The following is a 14,032-nucleotide window of genomic DNA, read 5'->3' as shown; positions in this document are numbered from 1 at the left end:
TGGAAAGCAAACACCCATTACTGAGGAAGCACATGGCAGAGGCATGTAGCACCATTATTCAGAACTTGAGTTCTGGAGTCAGATTGTCTGGATACCAATTCCACCTGCTGCTGACTGACCATGTGATTTTGCTTGAGTTACTGAACCTCTCAATCCCTCTGTTTCTCCATCTGTGTAATAGTACTCACTGTGTTTGTTATAAAAATTCAATAAAGCAACAATCCTAAAGCTTTATTGCACAGCCCCTTACACACAGACGCACTAAATAAATGCTTAGTGTATTGTCAGTAGCAGCAAATTATAGTACTAATTATCAACAGAGGAAACAGGAACAAATTGGAAACCCATGGTCAGCACTTGAACCCTCAGTGCTAGCTTTCAAGGGCCGTGCTTTGCATAAGATGCTCCAGATGCCTGGAACCCCTTCTCCCTCCTCTACAACTGGCTACAGCTTCCATCACCTTCAGGTCTCAGCTCACATATACCTACCCCCAGGTCAGAGGCTCCTGTTTTTCTGATGAGTAGACTAAGAACATTTGGATTTGTCTGCTCTGTATCTGGTTTGGTCTGGGAACTAGGACAGAGTCTTCCTGCCCAAGGCCAACTTGGTACTGGCATAGACTTACACTCAGAGATAAATTACATTATTGTAACTAAGGGACCGAGGCTGGTAATTTTATGAAAAAACACACTGTGGATGTTATTGTGTGTTGTGAGTTCAGCTGAGGCAGAACTCTAACAGGTAGGGCTCTTCTGAGCAGGAAAAATATGGGGTTCTAGCACTGAAACCTACTGAATAGATGCACTGGACTAGAGTTTGGATGTGCACTTGTTGTTTTTGAGAGGGAGGTAGAACATAGACGAATTGCTGTTTTTACTCACTGATCCAGGAGGCAGACCTTGAAATCTAAGCAAAAGCTTTGTTCTCAGGATAGCTTCTTGGCTATGGAGCCAGTGACTTAACCAGACAGTTTTCAGCGTCGTGTCCAGCTTGCTCTCAGTAAAAGTGGAAGTTGATTTTTACTTGGCACCCTTTAGGCTAGCAGAAGCTGGACCTGGCTCTGCCCCATTTGTTTAGATTCGCATTCTACCTGAGGAAAGTTCAAATTATTTTATGTGGCTTCCTCAGATGCTCCATGACCTGACTCCTCAATAACTCCTTGCCTTCATGTCTCACGAGTCCCTGTTGCAGGTTGGTTCCCAGCCCTGTGGAACTTCTTTCAGCTCTTCGGCAGCCAGGCTCTCTCTTGCCTCTGAGTGTTTCCGCTCTGCCTGAACTTTTCTTCGTTACCACTTCGTCATCTGTGAAAACTCCACCTCACCCTGCAGACTTCTGCTTAATCATCACTGCCTCTGGTAGGCCCCCTTCCACTGCAGCTTGTCCCCCCAGCCCAAATTAGGTGTTTCCAGGGCTCCAGGAGGACACATGAGACATGACCTTGCTCCCAGGCTCATTACTGGGCATAGCACAGAGTCACCAAAAAATAGGTGTTGAAAGAATGAGTGACTGGGGCTTCCCTGGTGGCGCAGTGGTTAAGAATCTGCCTGCCAATGTGGGCGACACTGGTACGATCCCAGGTCCGGGAAGATCCCACCTGCCACAGAGCAATTAAGCCCATGCGCCACAACTACTGAGCCTGCACTCTAGAGCCCGTGATCCACAACTACTGAAGCCCGAGTGCCACAACTACTGAAGCCCGCACACCTAGAGCCCATGCTCCGCAACAAGAGAAGCCACCGCAATGAGAAGCCCGCACACCGCAACAAAGAGTAGCCCCTGCTCGCCGCAACTAGAGAAAGCCTGCATGCAACAACAAAGACCCAACGCAGCCAAAAATAAATAAAAACAAATAAATTTAAAAAAAAAAGAATGAGTATCAGTGAATGAATGGATGGACAAAATATGCCTGTCCTCCGCAAATGACCAACAGAGGGCTGTTTTGAATAGGGACCTAGAAGGTGAGGGATGCTTTTGGTGTTCTTGGATTGGGTATGGTAGAATAAAGAATTGAAACCTGTCCCAAGGCATGGGAAAACACTTAAGTAAAATGATAAAATAAATAAATATAAATATAATAAATAAATATAAAATAAATCACGGTAAACTGATTGATGGTACTGAGCCTCAATAGGAAGGATGCGCAGCAGTACTCAGCTTCAAGGACACATCTGCCAGCCTTCTCCTGAGGATTGCATCTATATTTCTTAAGGGGAGAACCTTATGTCTGTAACACAGATCTCCCACCAATGTGGGTCTTCAGACAGTTTCTCAGGGGTGCTCCACAAGAGTACTGAACTTACAAAACTGATGCTAAAGGCCTTATCCCCTTCTGACTAGGAATCATAACTCAAGATTGGATTGTAAGTATGGTGGGCTACTCTGGCCTTACGGGGCAGGAAGAGAGACTGAGACTTAGCATGAGACCTACCTACTAGTGTGGGACTGGCTTTGAAGAACCAATTTAGCTGTGGAGAATAATGCCAGTAGAGGAACCAGACAGGAGCCACTATTACCAAGGAATATCTTGGCCTCAGCCACAACTGGGGCAGCGACTTGCAAGGGGGTTTCCAATCAGAAGTATTGAAAGGTTGAAGGTGTGTTGAGTGGCTTTAACAAGAAAGAGTCAAAGTGACAGGGTCCTCACCATCAGGGTTGAGTTCAGGGCGGGGGCAGGCCCCAAACATGGTGGGCCTGCCAGTTGGTGGCAGGAAAAAGAAGACAGAAACAGGTAGGATTGGGGACAGGGAAAGTGACTCTGCTGTGGCACTGGCCTCTTCAGAGAGGGTCGGCAGTAGAACACACTGGGCCCACGTAGAAAGGAGCTAAAGGTGGAGTGGGAGGCACAGAATCAGCAGACAGTCACTAGCTGCACAGGAAGTCAGAAGAAAAATAAATGAGGTGGAGCTGAACCTAGAGCAGAATCACCTTCCAGAATTCTACACTAGGACATAGTGGATTCCACTGGGAGGGCTGATGGCATGAAGTTCCTAGGACTGTAAATACCAGGGAGGTGTTGAAGGAGCTCTGGAATTTGGGGTCAACACCTTGGCAGAGGCAGAATCATCAGTAATGATTTATCCCCACCGATGGAGCAAAAAGGTCCTTTAAGCTGAGCATCCAAGGAGGTGGCTGGGAGCTCCTGAGTGGGGAAGGTGGGCATGAAAGAAGGCAGCTTTGAAGTAAGAGTCTGGAACTGATGCAGGTTGTGAAGACACCAAAGGAGTGAGGGTTGTGAAAGCAAAATTCATTTCCTGGGCTCTGTGAGAAGTAAGGCACCAGAAGATCATTTGGGTGTTTAGGGCCTGGCCAACAGGGACTTTGGAGTGGTGTCTGAGGCACGGTTCCCAGGGCTGGGAGAGAGGGCAGGAGTGCCCTAGACTCAGGTTGTGTGGCAACAGGGGACCTAGGTGGACTACTGGGTTAGAAGCCATCTGATTCCTCCCTCTCCAATAAAGTGTGGCTCCTAAGACTTGGGTGGGGTCTCACATGCTTGAAACTGACAAGAACCTGGCCTGTCTGATACCAGTCTGGGTGGTGACAGAGAACTCAACAATGGGGTTCTTCACTTAGGGTGGGGCTCATCGGGCTGTAAACCAGGTTGGAAAATTCCCCAATAAGCCATTCTCGAAACACTGCTGGGGTAATCCATCAGCCATAAAGCCATATCCTTACGCCTGGGCTAAAGAATTCTATAGCAGTTTTGGGTTTTCTGCTCAATGGGTCCTACTGAAAATACACTGCTGTAATTGGAGGAAACATGGCTGAGACCCACACCTGTGATGTTACCTTCTCTTTATTTTATCTTTTTATTTATTTTTTCTGAATTTTCTGGTTAAGAAAAGATTCCTTTTTATTTTTCTTATTAGTTATCTATTTTATACATATTAGTGTATACATGTCAATCCCAATCTCCCAGTTCATCCCACCACCACCACCTACCACACACACTTTCCCCCCTTGGTGTCCATACGTTTGTTCTCTACATCTGTGTCTGTGTTTCTGCCTTGCAAACCGATTCATCTGTACCATTTTTCTAGATTCCACATATATGCATTAATATACGATATTGGTTTTTCTCTTTCTGACTTACTTCACTCTGCATGACAGTCTCTTTGTTCATCCATGTCTCTACAAATGACCCAATTTCATTCCTTTTTGTGGCCGAGTAATATTCCATTGTATATATATACCACATCTTCTTTATCCATTCGTCTGCCAGTGGGCATTTAGGTTGCTTCCCTGACCTGACTATTGTAAATAGTGCTGCAATGAACATTGGGGTGCATGTGTCTTTTTGAATTATGTTTTTTTCTGGGTATATGCCCAGTAGTGGGATTGCTGGGTCATATGGTAATTCTATTTTTAGTTTTTTAAGGAACCTCCATAATGTTCTCCATAGGAACTGTATCAGTTTACATTCCCACCAACAGTGCAAGAGGGTTCCCTTTTCTCCACACCCTCTCCAGCATTTGTAGACTTTCTGATGATGCCCATTCTAACTGGTGTGAGGTGATACCTCATTGTAGTTTTGATTTGCATTTCTCTAGTAATTAGGGATGTTGAGCAGCTTTTCATGTGCCTCTTGCCCATCTGTATGTCTTCTATGGAGATATGTCTATTTAGGTCTTCTGCCCAGTTTTTCATTGGGTTGTTTGTTTTTTTGATATTGAGCTGCATGAGCTGTTTATATATTTTGGAGATTAATACTTTGTCCGTTGATTCGTTTGCAAATATTTTCTCCCATTCTGAGGGTTGTCTTTTCGTCTTGTTGATAGTTTGCTTTGTTGTGCAAAAGCTTTTAAGTTTCATTAGGTCCCATTTGTTTATTTTTGTTTTTATTTCCATTACTCTAGGAGGTTGGTCAAAAAAGATCTCGCTGTGATTTACATCAAAGAGTATTCTTCCTATGTTTTCCTCTAAGAGTTTTATAGCGTCTGGTCTTACACTTAGGTCTTTAATTCATTTTGAGTTTATTTTTGTGTATGGTGTTGAGGAGTGTTCTAATTTCATTCTTTTTTTTTTTTGCGGTACGCGGAAGTCTCACTGCTGTGGCCTCTCCCGTTGCAGAGCACAGGCTCCGGACGCACAGGCTCAGCGGCCATGGCTCACGGGCCCAGCCGCTCCACAGCATGTGGGATCTTCCTGGACCGGGGCATGAACCCGTGTCCCCTGCATCGGCAGGCGGACTCTCAACCACTGCGCCACCAGGGAGGCCCCTAATTTCATTCTTTTACATGTAGCTGTCCAGTTTTCCCAGCACCATTTATTGAAGAGACTGTCTTTTCTCCATTGTATATCCTTGCCTCCTTTGTCATGGATTAGTTGATGTTAGGTGAGTGGGTTTATCTCTGGGCTTTCTATCCTTTTCCATTGATCTATATTTCTGTTTTTGTGCCAGTACCATACTGTCTTGATTACTGTAACTTTGTAGTATAGACTGAAGTAAGGGAGCCTGATTCCTCCAGCTCTGTTTTTTTCCCTCAAGATTGCTTTGGCTGTTCCAGGTCTTTTCTGTTTCCTTACAAATTTTAAGACTTTTTGTTCTAGTTCTGTAAAAAATGCCATTGGTAATTTGATAGGGATTGCATTGAATCTGTGGATTGCTTTGGGTAGTAGAGTCATTTTCACAACATTTATTCTTCCAATCCAAGAACATGGTATATCTCTCCATCTGTTTGTGTCATCTTTGATTTCTTTCATCAGTGTCTTATAGTTTTCTGAGTACAGGTCTTTTACCTCCTTAGGTACGTTTATTCCTAGGTATTTTATTCTATTTTTTGCAATGGTGAATGAGATTGTTTCCTTAATTTCTCTTTCTGATCTTTTGTTCTTAGTGTATAGGAATGCAAGAGATTTCTGTGAATTAATTTTGTATCCTACAACTTTACAAAATTCACTGATTAGCTCTAGTAGTTTTCTGGTGACATCATTAGGATTTTCTATGTATAGTGTATTATGTCATCTGCAAATAGTGACAGTTTTACTTCTTTTCCGATTTGGATTCCTTTTATTTCTTTTTCTTCTCTGATTGCCATGGCTAGGACTTCCAAAACTATGTTGAATAATAGTGGCGAGAGTGGACATCCTTGTCTGTTCCTGATCTTAGAGGAAGTGCTTTCAGTTTTTCACCATTGAGAATGATGTTTGCTGTGGGTTTGTCATATATGGCCTTTATTATGTTGAGGTAGGTTCCCTCTTTGCCCACTTTCTGGAGAATTTTTATCATAAATGGGTGTTGAATTTTGTCAGAAGCTTTTTCTGCATCTATTGAGATGATCATATTGTTCTTATTCTTCAATTTGCTAATATGGTGTATCATATTGATTGATTTGTGTATATTGAAGAATTCTTGCATCCCTGGGATAAATCCCACTTGCTCATGGTGTATGATCCTTTTAATGTACTGTTGGATTCTGTTTGCTAGCATTTTGTTGAGGATTTTTGCGTCTATATTCATCAGTGATATTGGCCTTTAATTTTCTTTTTTTGTAGTATCTTTGTCTGGTTTTGGTGTCAGGGTGATGGTGGCCTCATAGAATGAGTTTGGGAGTGTTCCTTCCTCTGCAATTTTTTGGAAGAGTTTGACAAGGATGGGTGTTAGCTCTTCTCTAAATGTTTGATAGAATTCACCTGTGAAGCCATCTGGTCCTGGATTTTTGTTGGAAGATTTTTAATCACAGTTTCAATTTCATTACTTGTGATTGGTCTGTTCATATTTTCTGTTTCTTCCTGGTTCAGTCTTGGAACACGATACCTTTCTAAGAATTTGTCCTTTTCTTCCAGGTTGTCCATTTTATTGGAATAGAGTTGCTTGTAGTAGTCTTTTATGATGTTTTGTATTTCTACAGTGTCCTTTGTAACTTCTCCCTTTTCATTTCTAATTTTATTGATTTGAGTCCTCTCCCTCTTTTTCTTGATGAGTTGGGCTAATGGTTTATCAGTTTTGTTTTTCTTCTCAAAGAACCAGCTTTTAGTTTCACTGATCTTCGCTGTTGTTTTCTTTGTCTCTATTTCATTTATTTCTGCTCTGATCTTTATGATTTCTTTCCTTTTACTAACTTTGAGTTTTGTTTGTTCTTCTTTCTCTAGTTTATTTAGGTGTAAGGTTAGATTGTTTATTTGAGATTTTTCTTGTTTCTTGAGGTAGGATTGTATTGCTATAAACTTCCCTCTTAGAACTGCTCTTGCTGCCTCCCATGGGCTTTAAATTGTCGTGTTTGTCATTTGTCTTTAGGTATTTTTTGATTTCCTCTTTAACTTCTTCAGTGATCTCTTAGTTATTTAGTAACATATTGTTTAGCTTCCATGTGTTTGTGTTTCATTATTTTCCCTGTAATTATTTCTAATCTCCTAGTGTTGTGGTTGGAAGAGATGCTTGATATGATTTCAATTTCCTTAAATTTACCAAGGCTTGATTTGTGACCTAGGATGTGATCTATCCTGGAGAATATTTTGTGTGCACTTGAGAAGAAAGAAAGGGTAATCTGCTGTTTTCAGATGGAATGTCCTATAAATATCAATTAAATCTATCTGGTCTATGGTGTCATTTAAAGCTTGTGTTTCCTTATTAATTTTCTGTCTGGATGATCTGTCCATTGGTGTAAGTGAGGTGTTAAAGTCCCCCACTATTATTGTGTTACTATCGATTTCCTCTTTTATAGCTGTTAGCATTTGCCTTATGTATTAAGGTGCTCCTATGTTGGGTGCATATATATTTATAATTGTTATATCTTCTTGGATTGATCCCTTGATCATTATGTAGTGTCCTTCCTTGTCTCTTGTAGCATTCCTTATTTATTTATTTTTTTTTGCGGTACGCAGGCCTCTCACTGTTGTGGTCTCTCCCGCCGCGGAGCACAGGCTCCAGACACGCAGGCTCAGCGGCCATGGCTCACGGGCCCAGCTTATCCGCGGCATGTGGGATCTTCCCAGACCGGGGCACGAACCCATGTCCCCTGCATCGCCAGGCGGACTCTCAACCACTGCGCCACCAGGGAAGCCCTACATTCCTTATTTTAAAATCTATTTTATCTCATATGAGTATTGCTACTCCAGCTTTCTTTTAATTTCCGTTTGCATGGAATATCTTTTTCCATCCCCTCACTTTCAGTCTGTATGTGTCCCTAGGTCTGAAGTGGGTCTCTTGTAGACAACGTATATACGGGTCTTGTTTTTGTATCTATTCAGCCAGCCTGTGTCTTTTGGATGGAGCATTTAATCCATTCACATTTAAGGTAATTATTGATATGTATGTTCCTATTACCATTTTCTTAATTATTTTGTGTTTGTTTTTGTAGGTCCTTTTCTTCTCTTCTGTTTCTGACTTAAATAAGCTCCTTTAGCATTTGTTGTAGAGCTGGTTTGGTGGTGCTGAATTCTCTTAGTTTTTGCTTGTTTGTAAAGATTTTGATTTCTCTGTCGAATCTAAATGAGATACTTGCCTGGTAGAGTAATCTTGGTTGTAGGTTCTACCCTTTCATCACTTTAAATATATCGTGCCACTCCCTTCTGGCTTGTAGAGTTTCTGTTGAGAAATCGGCTGTTAACCTTATGGGAGTTCCCTTGTATGTTATTTGTCATTCATCCCTTGTTGCTTTTAATAGTTTTTCTTTGTCTTTAATTTTTGGCAATTTGATTACTATGTGCCTCAGCGTGTTTCTTCTTGGGTTTATCCTGCCTGGGAGTCTCTGCACTTCCTGGACTTGGGTGGCTACTTCCTTTCCCATGTTAGGGAAGTTTTCAACTATAATCTCTTCAAATATTTTCTCAGGTCCTTTCTCTCTGTCTTCTCCTTCTGGGACCCCTATAATGTGAATGTTGTTGCGTTTAATGTTGTCCCAGAGGTCTCTTAGGCTGTTTTCATTTCTTTTCGTTCTTTTTTCTTTATTCTGTTCCATGGTAGTGAATTCCACCATTCTGTCTTCCAGGTCACTTATCCATTCTTCTGCCTCAGTTATTCTGCTATTGATTCCTTCTAGTGTATTTTTCATTTCAGTTATTGTATTGAACAAAAGAACTGTTTGTTCTTTAATTCTTCTGGGCCTTTGTTAAACATTTCTTGCATCTTCTTGATCTTTGCCTCCATTTTTTTTCTGAGGTCCTGGATCATCTTCACTATCATTCTGAATTCTTTTTCTGGAAAGTTGCCTATCTCCACTTCATTTAGTTGATTTTCTAGGGTTTTATCTTGTTCCTTCTTCTGGCACATAGTCCTCTGCCTTTTTTATTTTGTCTATTTTTCTGTGAATGTGATTTTCGTTCCACAGGCTGCAGGATTGTAGTTCTTCTTGCTTCTGCTCTTTGCCTTCTAGTGGATGAGGCTATCTAAGAGTCTGTGCAAGTTTCCTGATAGGAGGGACTGGTGGTGGGTAGAGCTGGGTGTTGCTCTGGTGTGCAGAGCTCAGTAAAACTTCAATCTGCTTTTCTGCTGATGGGTGGGGCTGGGTTCCCTCCCTGTTTTTTTTTTTTTGGCCTGAGGCAACCCAGCACTGGAGGCTACAGGCTCTTTGGTGGGGCTAATGTTTGGACTCCAGGAGGGCTCCTGCCAAGGAGTACTTCCCAAAACTTCTGCTGCCAGTGTCCTTGTCCCTGAGGTGAGCCACAGCTGCTCCCCTGCCTCTGCAGGAGACCCTCCAACACTACCAGGTACATCTGGTTCAGTCTCCTGTGGGGTCACTGCACCTTTCCCCTCGGTCCTGATCCACACACTACCTTGTGTGTGCCCTCCAAGAGTGGAGTGTTTGTTACCATCAGTCCTGTCTAAGTCCTGCAATCAAATCCCACTAGCCTTCAAAGTCTGATTCTCTGGGAATTCCTTTTCCCGTTGCTGGACCTCCAGTTTGGGGAGCCTGACACGGGGCTCAGAACCTTCACTCCAGTGGGTGGACTTCTGTGGTATAATTGTTCTCCAGTTTGTGAGTCACCCACCCAGCGCTTATGGGATTTGATTTTATTGTGATTGCACCCCTCCTACTGTCTCATTGTGTCTTCTCCTTTGTCTTTGGATATGGGATATCTTTTTTGGTGAGTTCCCATGTCTTCCTGTCTATGATTGTTCAGCAGTTAGTTGTGATTCCGGTGCTGTCACAAGAGGGAGCGAGCACACGTCCTTCTACTCTGCCATGTTGAACCAATCTCCCTCACCTTCTCTTTAGAAAGTTGGATGACAGGGACTTATAAGACTGGTTCTCAAGCTTTATGGGCATAAAATGATTTCTAGGATTTGTTTAAAATGCAGACTCTTGTGCTTCACATTAAAACTTAGTGAATCTGAATTTCTGAGAGTGTGTCCCAGAAATCCTCATTTTAAACAACTTTCCTAGGTGATTCTTATTCCTGAGGTTTGTGGGCCACATTATAAGAAACAATAATGTAGAGGCCCATTCTGCTGCAGCAAGTGGAGATGGATTTTTCATCTTATGGGGATTGGGTGAAATCTTTGTACATTCAGAAGGTCGCCTAGTTTTCCACTCTGTACCTGGGTGGGAAGTGGGGGAGAAGGAAAGAAAGGGTCACCTCTTGTGTTTTTTCAGCTCTTTGTTTCTTGTTGGGGCTTCTGCTCTCTCCCACTGCCTTTTGGCTGGCTGTCCTTCCAGTAATCCTTGAAGATCCAGCTTAAACATCACCTCCTTTCCAGGCTTGCCCAAGGAGAGTTAGTGGCTCTATCGTTTGAGCTCTCACAAATGTTTATATATATATATATTTCACTTTGATCTGTTTATTGCTACATTTCTCCCACAGACCATGAATTCCTTGAAAGCAGGGATCATATCCATTTAGCATCTAACATAGTACACAATAGGATTCAGTAACTATTGACATGATGAATGAATTTATGAAAAACTACTTTGGCGAAACAAATTATCAGTGTTAATAAAATAGATTTCTTTTATAAGAAAGGCATTTCTAAATAGCTTGGGAAGCATACACACTGCTATACTATTTTTGTGTTATAGTCATTAAAGTAGGTTCCTTTCACACTTTTTAAAAATTAAACCAGTGCTCAGTTAGTTACTAAAAACAAGAAGTATTTTTTCTTTTTTTTTTTGCGGTATGCGGGCCTCTCACTGTTGTGGCCTCTCCCGTTGCGGAGCACAGGCTCCGGACGCGCAGGCTCAGCAGCCACGGCTTATGGGCCCAGCCACTCCGCAGCATGTGGGATCTTCCCAGACTGGGGCACGAACCCGTGTCCCCTGCATCGGCAGGCGGACTCTCAACCACTGCGCCATCAGGGAAGCCCCAAGAAGTATTTTTTCATTCATCCTATCCTTTCCTGAAGTTAGATGAAGTTAACAAAGTTTACCAAAACTGCAAGCAGAATCTTTCATTGAGGTTTCTGGTTTAAGCAGAGACAAGCAAGAATAAAACATTGAAAAATCCCCAGAAGGAAAACTTTAGAAGGAATAGTTTACTAATTATAGGAGATTATATGGATGCCAAAAAATCACAAGGTGGTCAAGCAAATTTGGGAAATTTTGATGTACTATTTTATACATACCAAAGTAGCAAGAATTTGAAAAATATAATATCTAGTGGGTACAAGTTTCAGCGAATTCAGCACACTCTCTTGCCACTAGTATAAGCAGATTGGCCTAACTCTTTGGGAAAGTGATACAATATGTATGAGAAGCCAGAAAGATGTTCCATAATCCAACTCCTGGAAATTTATCCCAAAGCAATACATGAAAAGAAGAAAACAACTTAGACAACTTGAAAATGTTTGTTGTTCTAGTAATAAGGGTGCCCCGTCTCTGCTAGTCCAGTTCCTTCCCACCACCCTTTCAGGTATGGGGTAGTGACCCCTCTGGGCTTACAGTGTCTTGGGGGCCTTGCAGAGAGGTGCCCTCCTAGGGACTTGTAGTGCCTTGGGTCTCAGGGAAGCCCAATGAGTCAGAGCTGTGAATGCAGTGACACAAGGCTTCCCCTCAGAGGTAGACTGGGTGTTTGCCTTGGCTCCTGAAAGTGGCTCGTCTTTTGCCTGCCATCCCCTGGGCACTTACCAGAATGGGTTATTCAGAGGCTCCCTCTGGTCCTTTCCCCCTTTTCTACCTCTCTGGTTCCCACCTGTACCACCTGCAGACTCCTTGACCTTGAGTCCATGGTTCTCCTTGTTATATCCCCCAAAATATTCTGAGGCTTTTAGGACCACAGTAATTGCTGATTAAACCAGAGTCCAAAGCCTTAGCAACCAAACCAATCCAAGTCGAACCAAGCAAGCCAAAAGAAAAACTTCTCCTCCCCAATCGTAAAAGGTGCCCTAGGAGATGGGTGTTTAGAAACACAATGTAAGATCTTTCAGCAAAACAGAAAACGGAATTTTAGTTGAGTTTCTATTTAAGAAAATAAAAAAACTAAAAACAAAGATTTGAAGAACAAATACTGCCAAAATCTGTAGAAACGGAGACAACCTCCAGTAGGAGGTTAATGAGTAAATCAGTAGTCTTCAAATATTTTTGTTCACATACATGAAATATTATTTACCCTCTTGCATATTTCTAGGTTAACATCTAAAATTTTTTCGTCATAAGTTTAAGCAGTTGCAAAGGATACAATTTCCTGCATACTGTAAAAATGACATTTTAAGCTAGAATAGTCACTCTTTTAAGTGAATCCAATGAAATCTAAATACCATAGCAATTATGCCTATTATCAGCTATTTACAAAATATATGAACAAACTCTTCTTTACCTTCAGTATATTTTATGTAATTTATTTTTCTTTTCACACTTATAGCTCCATTCCACTTCCCCATCCCTCAGGATCGTATCCTAGTTTAATGTATTTTTATGTTTGAATGTATTTTATTGATCATCCTATTATATTTATCTGTGATGAAAATATAAATATATTTAATTTTAAAATTTCCTATGACTGAAAGACTATGTGCTAGAACATTTTCTTCTAGACTAAGATATTATTATATTTATTAGAAATGATCAGGTATTCTAAACAATGCAAAATATATTACAAATGTTTATAATTACTAAACATGTAATTTTTTACAATTAGTGCATACATTTGTTGTTAAATACTACATCTTACAAGAATGAGACAGAGTTAAGCGTCAGTGTTTTTCTCAATTTTTCATTTTTACAAATTCTAAGAAAATGTTTTTACATTAATAAGTATATGGGGCTGTAAGAAGTGTTGTCACATCAATTCACTCAATTCTTTGAACTCCTTCCAATTTATAAACTCACTTAGTGATCTTGAGGTCATACTTTGTTGAAAGTAATTATTTGGAAATCACCTAGCTTGCAAAAGAATTTGTTATCCAGTCATTAGGAGTATACTTTCTCTGTACAGTCCAATATTTTAAATTGATAAAGAACTGACAAAGGTTGCCTGAGGTTTTTTTTTTTTTTTTTTTTTTGCGGTATGCGGGCCTCTCACTGTTGTGGCCTCTCCCGTTGCGGAGCAACAGGCTCTGGACGCGCAGGCTCAGCGGCCATGGCTCACGGGCCCAGCCGCTCCGCGGCATGTGGGATCTTCCCGGACCGGGGCACGAACCCATGTACCCTGCATCGGCAAGCGGACTCTCAACCACTGCGCCACCAGGGAAGCCCTGCCTGGTTTTATACCCTGGAACAATGCACCATTTTAAGATTCTCAGTGAGTGAAAATTATGTCCTTTATTTTTGCAATTTGGGAAATATATGGCTATTGTAAAAGAGTTGGGAAATGAAACAGGGAGATGCCATACTGCATTCCTTTACCAGCAGATCAGTTTTAGGAAGTGATACAGATGCAAGCTGAAGATTCAGAAACTGGTGGCCTTAAAACTAAGTGTGCACCTACCCCTTGAAAATCCCCTGGGAGATGCTCATGTCCATTTGAAGACCACTGATGTAAATTTTTACAACATCTTATTGAATTTGATAAGAGAGATAGGTCAGCTCATATTAGGCCTTGGTTGGGAAACTGTACTCTGGTGTTTACACCTTGGGAGTGTAGAACTGTGATCTTTAACACTAGGGATAAAACAGCCAATTCCTCTTGGTTGTTTGATTTTTATAGATTGCTACCCTCATC

The sequence above is a fragment of the Globicephala melas genome, chromosome 3 (genome assembly GCF_963455315.2).
Source record: "Globicephala melas chromosome 3, mGloMel1.2, whole genome shotgun sequence".
In the NCBI taxonomy this organism is placed as follows: Eukaryota; Metazoa; Chordata; class Mammalia; order Artiodactyla; family Delphinidae; genus Globicephala; species Globicephala melas.
The sequence above is the reverse complement of the archived record's forward strand: the minus strand, read 5'-3'. Positions refer to the sequence as shown.